This window comes from Osmerus mordax, chromosome 7, assembly GCF_038355195.1.
Source record: "Osmerus mordax isolate fOsmMor3 chromosome 7, fOsmMor3.pri, whole genome shotgun sequence".
NCBI lineage: Eukaryota > Metazoa > Chordata > Actinopteri > Osmeriformes > Osmeridae > Osmerus > Osmerus mordax.
Window position 1 is genome coordinate 5,292,910 of NC_090056.1, and position 11,505 is coordinate 5,304,414.

The 11,505-nt window shown below is 38.7% G+C and overlaps 1 long non-coding RNA gene across 1 annotated transcript; it reads left to right on the plus strand.

Annotated features, from left to right (window-relative positions):
* The first annotated feature begins 1,740 nt into the window (after positions 1–1,740).
* LOC136946556 (uncharacterized) lies at positions 1,741–1,982 on the plus strand. Its single transcript, XR_010876912.1, has 3 exons — positions 1,741–1,820; positions 1,867–1,897; positions 1,940–1,982. It is a non-coding gene; the product is annotated as an uncharacterized lncRNA (long non-coding RNA).
* Positions 1,983–11,505: the final 9,523 nt, after the last annotated feature.

Below are 11,505 nucleotides of genomic sequence, written 5' to 3' on the forward strand. Positions count from 1 at the left end.
GTACTGTTTGAATCGCGATTCTATCTTCTGCCGGTAAAGTCGTAGAATAATCTTCAAAGGGGGTTCTTTATTAATGAATGAATGCAATATGAGTAGGCTAAATGCCTGAAAATATCACGAGAAGGGACAACTTAAAAGGACGTTTAAGTCATAGAGATTAGGTCCATTTGTACACCGGTCTGCCAAATGTATTCGTTTTGATTCAGCCTGTCAGCTGCCTCTTGCAGGGGAAATGAGAAGACGTCATATTTCATTCTACACTTCACTCGTATTTTGAGTTGTAAATGAGCAGCAAAAAAAAGATGCTTTTAAATCTATGTAATCTTTATAAATAATAAGTAGGCCCGATGCATTTTTATATAAAATATACAGACCCCTGTGCAACCGACGCAAGCAAGCACACCCTACAATTTCCCCAGAAATTGTATCCTCTCTAGTTGTTGTGTGTGTTGTGGTTTTGTCTCCCTCTTGTTTCTCCCCCTTTCATTTGTTCTTCAAGTATCCCTCTGTGATTGGCTTGTCAAACCCCAATCATTGTCACACCGCGCATGTCCTCGTCCAATCAGATGTTTGTCCGTCTCCCTTTCAGGCTTCACCCGTCTTCCCTTCGTAAGTCGACTCCTTACTCATAGTGTTTGTTCTGTTCTACCATCCGCTGTTCTGCGTGAACGGAAACTTTCGTTTTTGTTTTCGTGTTTTCCCAGTATTTCTGTTCTTACATGTAGGCAATACTTTGTTGCTGTTTTACTCGCCTTTACTCGGTTACTCTGTTACACATCAGGTTAGAACGAGTGCTACGTGTATTTTAGTTTAGGGCTGTTTCTGGTTACGTGGTTAGGGCTTCTTTTGATAAAATAGCTACTTTTCTTTGGCACCGTTCGTATTTCTCTTGTTCTCTGAAGTGTTGTTATAAAATAAACATATTTAGCCTATTCTTTTAAATTCGGTGTTTGCGGTTTATGTTATGGCTCCCTACACCAGACATAAACGAGCTCTACCCGGGGTCTTAACACCTGATCATAGCATGAGCCAAATCGAGTGCTGGCTGTATAGGGTGTGGTGTAAAATCTAAATTTGAATTACATTTATTCAACATTATTTTTTACGTTATTTTGACAGGGGGTCATACTGAGACCAATTGTCTCTATCTAGGCTACGTTTATATTGAAAGACAATGGGTTGATTTAAATAATTTTATATTGGGGTCAAAACGACGTTGGTTGGTTTCACCATAAATATGTGTCTTTCACCATCCAATATAACACAAATTATGTTTACTTGAAATTACTGAAAACTAAATTATACCAGAATCAAAGAATGGTAAATAAGCTTTAAAGTATTTATGTGAATATACTTGGTATAAAAGCTGCAATTTGTATTAAAAGATTTTAGAATACAAGTAATTGCGGGTCGATTCCAAATGCCACTGGATTTAATATTTAAATATATTTAACATTCAAGGCCTACCTTGTATGTTAAATGTAATACAAACAAGAATAAACTACTGTAATAAACACAACCATCAAAGCAAAATTACAACTTTTTTCTTCTTAAAACATTACCTAGATATGTAATTTGTATAAGTAATCTGAAAAAAAAGACTGATTATTTCTGATTATTTCTACGGTCTCGGTTAACAAACGTTTTAACGAATCTCGGTTTACAAAGGCGTTTGCAGACCTGTCGAGGAGTAAACATTTGCTGTTTAAAACTAAAATCTATAGCCTACTTTTCTTTAATAGAGCTGAACATTTTTCCAACCAAAACCTGGGAGTGATATACTCAATGTTGATGAGAAAGGGTCCATGGTTGGGTTGGTTGTACAGATGATGGTCTCAGTATAAAACATGGTCAGGTTGGTTGTAGAGATGATGGTCTCGGTATAAAACATGGTCAGGTTGGTTGTACAGATGATGGTATCGGTATAAAAGTGGACCAGTGTTCTCTAGTTGCTACTTCTCTTTGCTCTCTTCTTCATTCTGTTTCTTTCTCCCTCCACTTTACAATTATCTAGGCAAAGTAAGATTTAAAACCTTTATTTTTAACATGTTGGACAAATACAAATCATTTGCAATGTTATTAAAAATGTCCTTGACCGTTCTTGCTCTGATTTAACCAATGGATTCAAATACCTGCAAATTCCGCATATTTGGTTATATTTACAATTAGTCATTTAGCATACGCTTTTATCCAGAGCGACAGTAAGTACAGGGACATTTCCCAGAGGCAAGTAGGGTGAAGTGCCTTGCCCAAGGACACAACGTCATTTGAGCACGGCCGGGAATCAACCTTCTGATTACTAGCCAGACTCCCTAACTGCTCAGCCACCTGACTCCCATATACTCTCCAGTTTATCTCTCTTCCATCAGATCAAGGGGCAGGGGCGTTGTTAGACTCGTTTTACTGGGGCACGTGCCCCAGTATAAATCTGCTGTGCCCCAGTAAAATCTAAAGTTTGAGTTTTAACAATTTACTTTCTTTAGTCAGTATATTAATTTAGATTGACAATCCCGGAAAAAATAAACGCAGTATCCCAATCAACCCTTTTAAATGTGTTTAACCTAAAACACAAGCCGATGTATGCAGAATTCCATGTCAGCGCGCTCTTCTGAGCTTGCCAAATAGCCACTGCAGCACGCACACAGAAGTCCAGGTGTCGGACTCGGTACACAAGTCAGAATTGAGGTAGGCTAAGAAAACATTACAAAACTAAAGATAGTTTTTTAAATGATAGGCCTACCGATCATCTTATTTTTACTAAAACATAAAAACAATATGACATGAAGCTCAAAAAAACTGTATTTGCGCTCAAATTAATGCAAACAAATGTGCGGGCTTGCATTAACTATTGATGTCCCTGCCAAAGCTGATATCAAACTTGCGTCCCTGAACTGTATAGTGGGTTAAGCAAGGGGAGTTGTGCATTGTGCACAGCAAGCTTGAAAGAAAAAAAGAGATATGAATAGGGGCCTGTGCCCCAGTAGGGTTTTTTGTCTAACAACGCCTTTGTCAAGGGGCTTAGTTTTTGGTTGTTCGGCCAATATAAAAACTTCTACAATATATCATTGAAAATTTTTGTAGCCTCCTGTGTGCCACCATTTGCCTACCTGCAGATTCTGACTTTAAAGATGAAGATTGTGGTATTTCTCTACTCAATCTTATTCGTTTGTCTCTTTTATTTCCATCACCACCTTCTCATTTCAACACCACACCCAGACAGCCTCTAATTCATCTTTCTGTTGCTATTGAAACTTAACGTATAGGCCTATGGGGTTTTCCACATACCATTTTGCACAGCATCTTTACATATTCATTTAAAAAAAATACTAAAACATAATCATTGCATAAGACTCCTCTCAACACATTATTGGATTGTATTCTTTACGCTAAAACTGTGAAGTTTCTCTCAAGAAAGAAGGCTATATTTACCTTTCCCTCCACATTGAACTCGCAGGCAATCGAAGATGGGCATTTGGAGCAACTCATTTTGGGGAATGAAATAAACGGCAGTAGTGAACTGATGTGGTGAGGTAACTGAATTTTCAAGACTAACGACAGGTAGAGATTTAAGTGTGCTTTTATGCAGTAATGAGGAGGACACTCCCATCTGCGGACGATCATTAGCCAACACCTCCGAATGTTTTTGAATACCATTTTAAGTAATCCATAAATATTCAATTGTTTACTGTTCTTTGATACATGCTACAAACATAACATCATTCATTTCAAGAATGGTTACAATGTAATGCAATGTCATTATAGTGGGCCATGGATTAAAGAAACTTTATTTTCCATTGGCCTAAACAAAAGATTGCCGAGCTGTAAAATAGGATAGTAGATTGTATCCCAAACCAATGTATTTGCACCTCCATTCTATTTAGCAGTTTATAACAAGGACACTAGTTTAGACTACAAATAACGATAAGGTTGTAGACCCTACATGTCTGGTTTTAAGATGAGATCAAACTTTATTAATCCTGTTGGAATTTCTTGTGCCAGAGATTGCTCAAGAATATAAAAAAAAACTGGGGAAAAACTGCTACAACTTGATTCGTTGTTGAGTCTCATTAAATCAGGCAATAGGGAAAAACCGTAAAAGTCTTGTTATGGCAGACCTTTATTGAATTAATGTAAATGAGGCGCACTGTCACATTGCTGTTGTTCACTTTATGTTTTAGCGCATAATAGCCTTTGGCCAGATGAGTACTGACAACGGTGGTGGCACAAAAGACAGTTTCAGGTTTGATATCTGTGTCGATATTGGCTGTTTCAAACCTCAATTCAAATGAATGGACGTTCATTCATTTGAATCAGGTGTGCTGGATCAGGAAAACATCTAGAACATACAGGACAGCGGACCCCGAGGGCCAGGATAGAACACCCTCCTGAACCGGTAACACTTTATAATAAGTCAACGCTTTTTGGCATTTACAAAGTGTTAACAAATAGTTAGTTAATCCTTTATAAAACATTTTGAAACATTAACAATACATTATTAAATAGTTAATAAGCTTATTATTAAACACTATGTTGATCATTAATAAACACTGTTAAAAATTATGTATTTTATTCATAATACAATTCATAAGGTGTTTGATAACTGCATTATCATACTTTATAAACAGCTTGTTAATATAGTTGCAACCCAGTAGTTTAAAAGGTGTTAATGGTACATGAGCTGGTATATAAAGCATTAGCAAATGGTGAACAAACCATTTACATTACCTTTATAAAACATAAATAAATAACTAACAACATATTTACTTATGTCTTTAATTAATGTATGCCAAGTCGAATACAGGATGTACATATGCTTTGCAGATCTATTAACAACTATTTTATAAAGACTTACTAATGATGCAACTTCTGATTAGTAATGCAAGTTATAAAGCATTTCCTAACTGTTAGTTAAGGCTTTTGCGTGACCTAATCTAAAGTGTGAACTATTTATGCCTTATTAAGCATTTATAGAAAGACTATAGGCCTATAGATGTTGTGTTTTTGTTTTTTAGAAGAAATTGCTGTTAATTTATTTACCTGGGTAATAAAATAGTATTTTATTTCCATTAAGAAGCGATACAGTAGAATTGGTATAAAAGTTGGTTACCCAAAGCTGTATTTTTTTTTTTTTTAAATGGCTGTAATAAACTGCAAATGTTTAGCTACTCCTCGACAGGTCTGCAAACGCCTTTGAAAGCAGAGATTTGTTAAAACGTTTGTTAACCGAGACCGTAGGTCGAGGGTTACAAACAAACAAATCGTTTTAACATATTGAGGCGACAAAGCGTTTGCTGACCTGTCGAAGAGTAAACATTTGGTTTCTTATACACTACAACAATACGTGGGAAGATCCCAAATCAAACACGGCGAATCTGGAGCAGACGCCATCTTGTCAGAGCAATCAGCTGCACTTGTACTGGTGACGTCACTACATCTCCAAGGCAACATATCAACAACTCTTTTGAGAACGTCTTCTGAACCAATAAGAACAGCATATTGGTTCAATTGCAACAACAGTAGGAGCGTTCTGATTGGCTAATGGGTAGTCATGCCAGCCGCGTATTAAGTCTTTATATTCTATGCGCGTATTGACCTGCGGTCTGATACGTATTCTTATTGCCCTCCGCTGATGTCATCTTCAAAATGAGCGAGATCGAGGAGTTTTACAATCCAGATGACAATGAAGACATTAACAGCGACGAGGAAATTCTTAATTCTTGACGAGGAAGAGATAAACGACAAGCGCTAGGCAGATTGCTAGGTTTGGTTGCTCAGATTTCAGATTGGTTGCTAGGTACTGTAGGTGCTAACACATGAAACACACCGTGTGAAGACTTGAGTACTGTAGAGCTGAACAAAACGACATGTTTTAAATGAAAAGAGCTAAAAATGCCATATAATAAACAACTTACTAACCTCGACCGTTCGGTCATGCCGGGAAATATCAAACTGAGGTTATAACGTATCGACCGCTGTCACTCTCGGCTAGTAGAGCTAAGTACTGTAGTTAGTAAGACACATGCCTGTCATTACTTCAATAAAATAGTAATTTTGTGTATCACATTGTGTTGTGTCTGTTTCCTTTTGAGAAACGTATGTTCAGCCTTTGTGAATGTGAGGTTCGAGAATGGACAAGAATACCTTAATAAATAACTTATAAATGTTTAATAAGGCATAGATAGTTCACACTTTAGATTAGGTCACGCAAAAGCCTTAACTAACAGTTAGTAAATGCTTTATAACTTGCATTACTAATCACAAGTTGCATCATTATTAAGTGTTTATAAAATAGTTGTTATGATACCTTTGTGAATGTGAGGTTTGAGAATGGAAAAGAACACCTTAATAAATAACACAAAAGCCTTAACTAACAGTTAGTAAATGCTTTATAACTTGCATTACTAATCACAAGTTGCATCATTAGTAAGTGTTTATAAAATAGTTGTTAAGACATCTGCTAAGTATTAGTGTACATCATGTATTCGACTTGGCGTACATTAATTAAAGACATAAGTAAATATGTTGTTAGTTATTTACTCATGCTTTGTAAAGGTAATGTAAATGGTTTGTTCACCATTTGCTAATGCTTTCTATACCAGCTCATGTACCATTAACAGATTATAAACTACTGGTTTGCAACTATATTAACAAGCTGTCTATAAAGTATGGTAATGCAGTTATCAAACACCTTATGAATTGTATTATGAATCAAATCCATAATGTTTAACAGTGTTTATTAATGATTAACATAGCGTTTAATAATAAGCTTATTAACTATTTAATAATGTATTGTTAATGTTTCAAAATGTTTTATAAAGGATTAACTAACTATTAGTTAACACTTTGTAAATGCCAAAAAGCGTTGACTTATTATAAAGTGTTACCCCTGAACCCTTTAAACCCTCCTGAACAGAAACGGTATAAAGCTGAAAAAATGCATTAGTATTTTTTTTTTATAAAGTCGTCTTATATTGTCATTTGTCGCTTACGCTACATGTTGGGCCACGCCCCCATCAACAGCGCAAGATGCAAACCAAAGTACCTGCATTCTGACAGCCCTTCAATGGAGACTAGCAGCTAACCACTGGATACCGTTAGAAAACTGCTGCTCTGAGTGATGCAGTGTGTGAATTTTAAAATAGTAGTTTTTGACAATCAAGTGCCACCCCAAATAAAAGACTGGCCAGAGCTGGCCCCCCCAGAAATAATGTGCTGGCTATGCCCCTGATCAGAGGCCTGTTCCATGAAGGCCACTCAAAAAAGCTAGACTTAGACCAAATCCCAATACTCTGTCTTACCCCTACCTCTTACCCCTACCCCTTACCCCTAGCCCTTAGTTTACCCCTAGCCCTTATGTCTCGAAACTGAGGGGTGAGGGCTACATAGCCCTATGAAATGAGACGCCACTTGGTTACGGTTACGTATATCGATGTCTCTCCAAAGCAAGTAGTATGCACTGATATCAAACGAAATTCGTTTGAATTTCGCTGCTAATGGAGTTTAATTAAAACTTTAGACATGCATAGTCCATTCAAGCCTATAACTGCTCTCAATGTTCTTCGTTTGGTACAGATAAAACAACGCTTCAACTGATGTTTGTTTCACGTTAATTTCCTTGCAGGTTCTTCTTTAGCAATCAAACACCGTCAAACACCGTGAAAAACTGAAGGCAAAAACATCCATAAGTTACCAAAACAATTAACGCTAATCACATCAACATTCATACGAAATATAACATGTAAACATACCGTGTGCGCCTTCTGACCAAACATTAAACATTATTACAAGGCAGGGGCACAGGACGGGACCAGGGCTGGGTACCGGCGGCAGGCAGCCGAGACTCCGCGGCAGGAACAGCCTCGATGGTCTGGGTGCTGGGCGGCTCAACCTCGGTCATCTGGGCACTGGGCGGCACAACCTCGAGACGAGGCATGGGCACAGGGCAGGACTGAGCCAGGGGCACAGGGCAGGACTGAGCCAGGGGCACAGGGCAGGACCGAGGCTGGAGTCGGGGTTCGGGCTGGGTCTGGAGCCGAGGTAGGAGCCAGGTCTTGGTCTGGACCTTCCACTGCAGACTTCGGAGTCCACCGAAGGAAAGACGGGTCCATATGAAAGGGTTGGGGGAACTCCGCTGGGTCCAAGCTTGGTCTTGTCCTTCTGTTACGTGGTGTGGTGGGGGTAGTACCCAAACGCAGGAGAGTAGCCAGATATTGCGTCAAAACAAGGTTTATTCATCAAAACGGTAAAACTGACAAGGTACTCGCTGTAACATAGGATAAGGACAAGACAAAGGCTGTTTCTACAGGTACACCCTTACACTTTTGAGGTTCATGCTGTTTAATTGTAACTTGTCTAACTAAATGCTCTTATGGTTCTTCCCTTTGGGACTTATTTGGTTTCCCACAATGTTTGGGGCTATCTCGTTGTTATGTTCAGTGACCTATGCACTTTTGTAAAGATCTCTCTCGGAAGTCGCTTTGGATAAAATCGTCTGCTAAATGCATACATCTAAATGTTAGCAATCCACGTTTTTTTCCGTTCTTGTGTTCTTGCAAACTCGTTTGACATCATCTTTCATTTCCCAAGTACGGTTCCAATCCAAACACAAGTCACCAAGAACGCCAAAAATACCCGGAAATGTTCTTGATCCGTCCCTTTTATCGAGAATGCATCAGATGGTGACTCTGTCAGTGAGAACGCATCTGATTTCCCAGAAGTCATTGCAAGAACACACGCATCTCAAATCGTTCTCCGTCCTCGCGGTCTTGCAAGACCGTTCTCGCAGGACGCTTGGCAAGAACGTTCTTCTCAAGAACGCAAGTACGTTTTTAGTGTTCTTCGGATTGATAAACGGGTGGACACAATGAGACTAACAAGAACTGAAACCACTGAATGAGACACAGGTGAAGACAATGACAGACACAGGGAAACACTAGGGCATGGCAAAACCAAAAACGAGGGCACGGCTGTGGCCGTGACAGTGAGGGTTCTTTTATTATGTTCCTTTTTTGTTCATCCTCTTTCTTTTGTTTTTGTTTTGCTTCATGTTCTAGTTCAGGGGGGTGTTCCATCAACGTCGCTAACGCAAGTCGCGCTAACACGAATAAGTCTCACTTGGGTAAACGTCAACTTAGACTTAAGCCTCAAGCCGTTCCACTAACGTCCCGTTCCACTAACAGGCAACGCTAATTCAAGCTAGACCTCAATAAGCTTAGACTGTGCAGCCCAGATCAGGCGATCGTCGAAAAGAGGAGTTATGTCGCAAAAAGTACAGCGTAAAGCAGCAGAGGTGTGTTGTTTCAGCAGCGTAAATTGATATTTTGAGTTTTTTTGTTTCCTAAAAGGGCAATGTTGCCGCAATTAACATGGCAAGGGAGACAACTTGTCAAACCATTACGACCGTTAAAATGCTTAAATTGTAGACCTACCAAATCTACTTAACATATATATATATATATATGCATTTAGGCCTACTGATAATTAGCGTAATTTGATGAGCTGTCTGAAACCGTTCTGGCAGGCTAGCCTATGGTCGATATTCTCAACAGGAGATTGAGAATAATAGCCCAAAAAAGAACGTGGCAGCAATTGAAAATTGTAGGATAAAATTCAAAACACTGAAGAAGGCCATGGTTAATTGCACTTGATGTGGGCTAATAATGTTTTTGTCTTCACATCTTGAACAAAATCCAAAATTACTTCAAAATAACTTTGCCACACACATTTTTAACTGATAGGCTAAATGCTGAGCTTTAAGATAAAAGGGAAAGATAACCATGACTTAATGGGGATTCACTGAAATGACTAGTATTGCACAGATCCAGCACTGACTTTTTAGATCAGAAGGTGACCCAAACTGCACACTTTGTTTGGCAGAACAGTCATTTAAAATTGCTCAGCATGACTATCGTTATTATATTACGAGTATTTCCAATTAACATAGTCTGCCTCCACAGATCCAGAGGGGGCTTGGACAGTGACAGACTGTGGCTGTGCCAAGTGTTGTCACAGCCTCACTTTGGGAAAGCATGCCCTACTGGGAACATTAGGGGAGACTGTTGGGCACAGCATCTAATTGTCTTCTTTGGAAAGGGCAACATTTGGGACACTGTCATGTAGGGGCTGCATAAAGGGCCCTTCATAACAGCACCTTTTTCCATTGGAAGTAAGGGCATGGGAACAGTCCAATTTAGGCCATTGTAAGGGCACCTTATAGGGTACTGCATCACATTTTCTATACTATAAAGGAACTCTTTTTACATTTATAGAGGGCACACTGTCATGTATTGCATGGGGCATCCTGTGCACTCAAGCATATTTCACAATGTGAATGGCAGACAGTAGGGCACTTGGTCTAATTTTTGCCACTCTGGGCATTTTAGAAACGCTTTCAACCATGGGGGCACCAGGCACTCACCCCCTGAGTCTTCCAATGGGCCTGGATACACCCATGGGGACAGTATATTGCACCTATAATATTGGGGAAGCCAGAGGAGAGGTAATATACAGGCTTGTCAACATATAGGCTACTTTAAACAATGAAAATACTTTATACAATTGAATAAAAAGTCCTCCTTGATTCTTTGTGTTTCAAGATTACCTGAAAAACTGATGATAATATTCAGGTACTGCTTTGGAGCAAGGTATACCCTTCATATTTCCTGGCATAGTTGCCCGTTCAAGAATGTCCCACATGCAAATACATAGACAGATGCAGACAGACTGAACAGTGTCAAGGCTTGGCTACAGTGGGTTTGCTTCCTTGTGTGTGATTCCAGCAGACTACATAGTCTAGGCCTACCTACATAGACTGCAGTCTACTACCCTCCTTTCTACTATTATAGTCTACTCTCCTTTCTATTACTTTTTACAAAGGATGGTAGGCTGTTCTTATGTGTTCATTGCCATCCTTAAGAGTTGCTAAAGTGTTATTTCATATATATATTTATGTATTTTTTTTTTTTAAGAATGACAATTACATTTATCTAGATAAACTATTCTGGGCCTGCTGAACCTATACTTCTTCCACAGATACTGGTCAGGGAACCATTACTTCTGTCTCTGAAGACCCTTGGGGCTGGTGGGATAAACGCTCTTTGTATAATCTGAGCACCTTCATCCACCACAGGGTTGTCAAAGAACGGATACGCCATAATTGATTGTAACTTGTCTAGACGCTCTGCTTAGTTTCTAAGTCCTTATTTTATGTCAATTAACCAATGGCTTTTGAAAACAAAAGTGACATTATTTCTTAACTTGTTTATTTAAATTAATATATTTTTTGGAGATGAAGTAAACATGTAGCTAAATCATTAATGTCTGCACTTCAAAAAGTCTGAATTTACGTTTCCGAACACGGACTAAAGTGGTTTGCGCGCAGGAATTTATTCGACGGAACTGTCTTTTGAGATTCTGTTTCCGCCTGTTTGAAATTATTTGCAACACATTTTAGTTTAGCTTGACTTTTAGCCTGACACGGATCAGGCTAGTTCCGAAGTATAAATT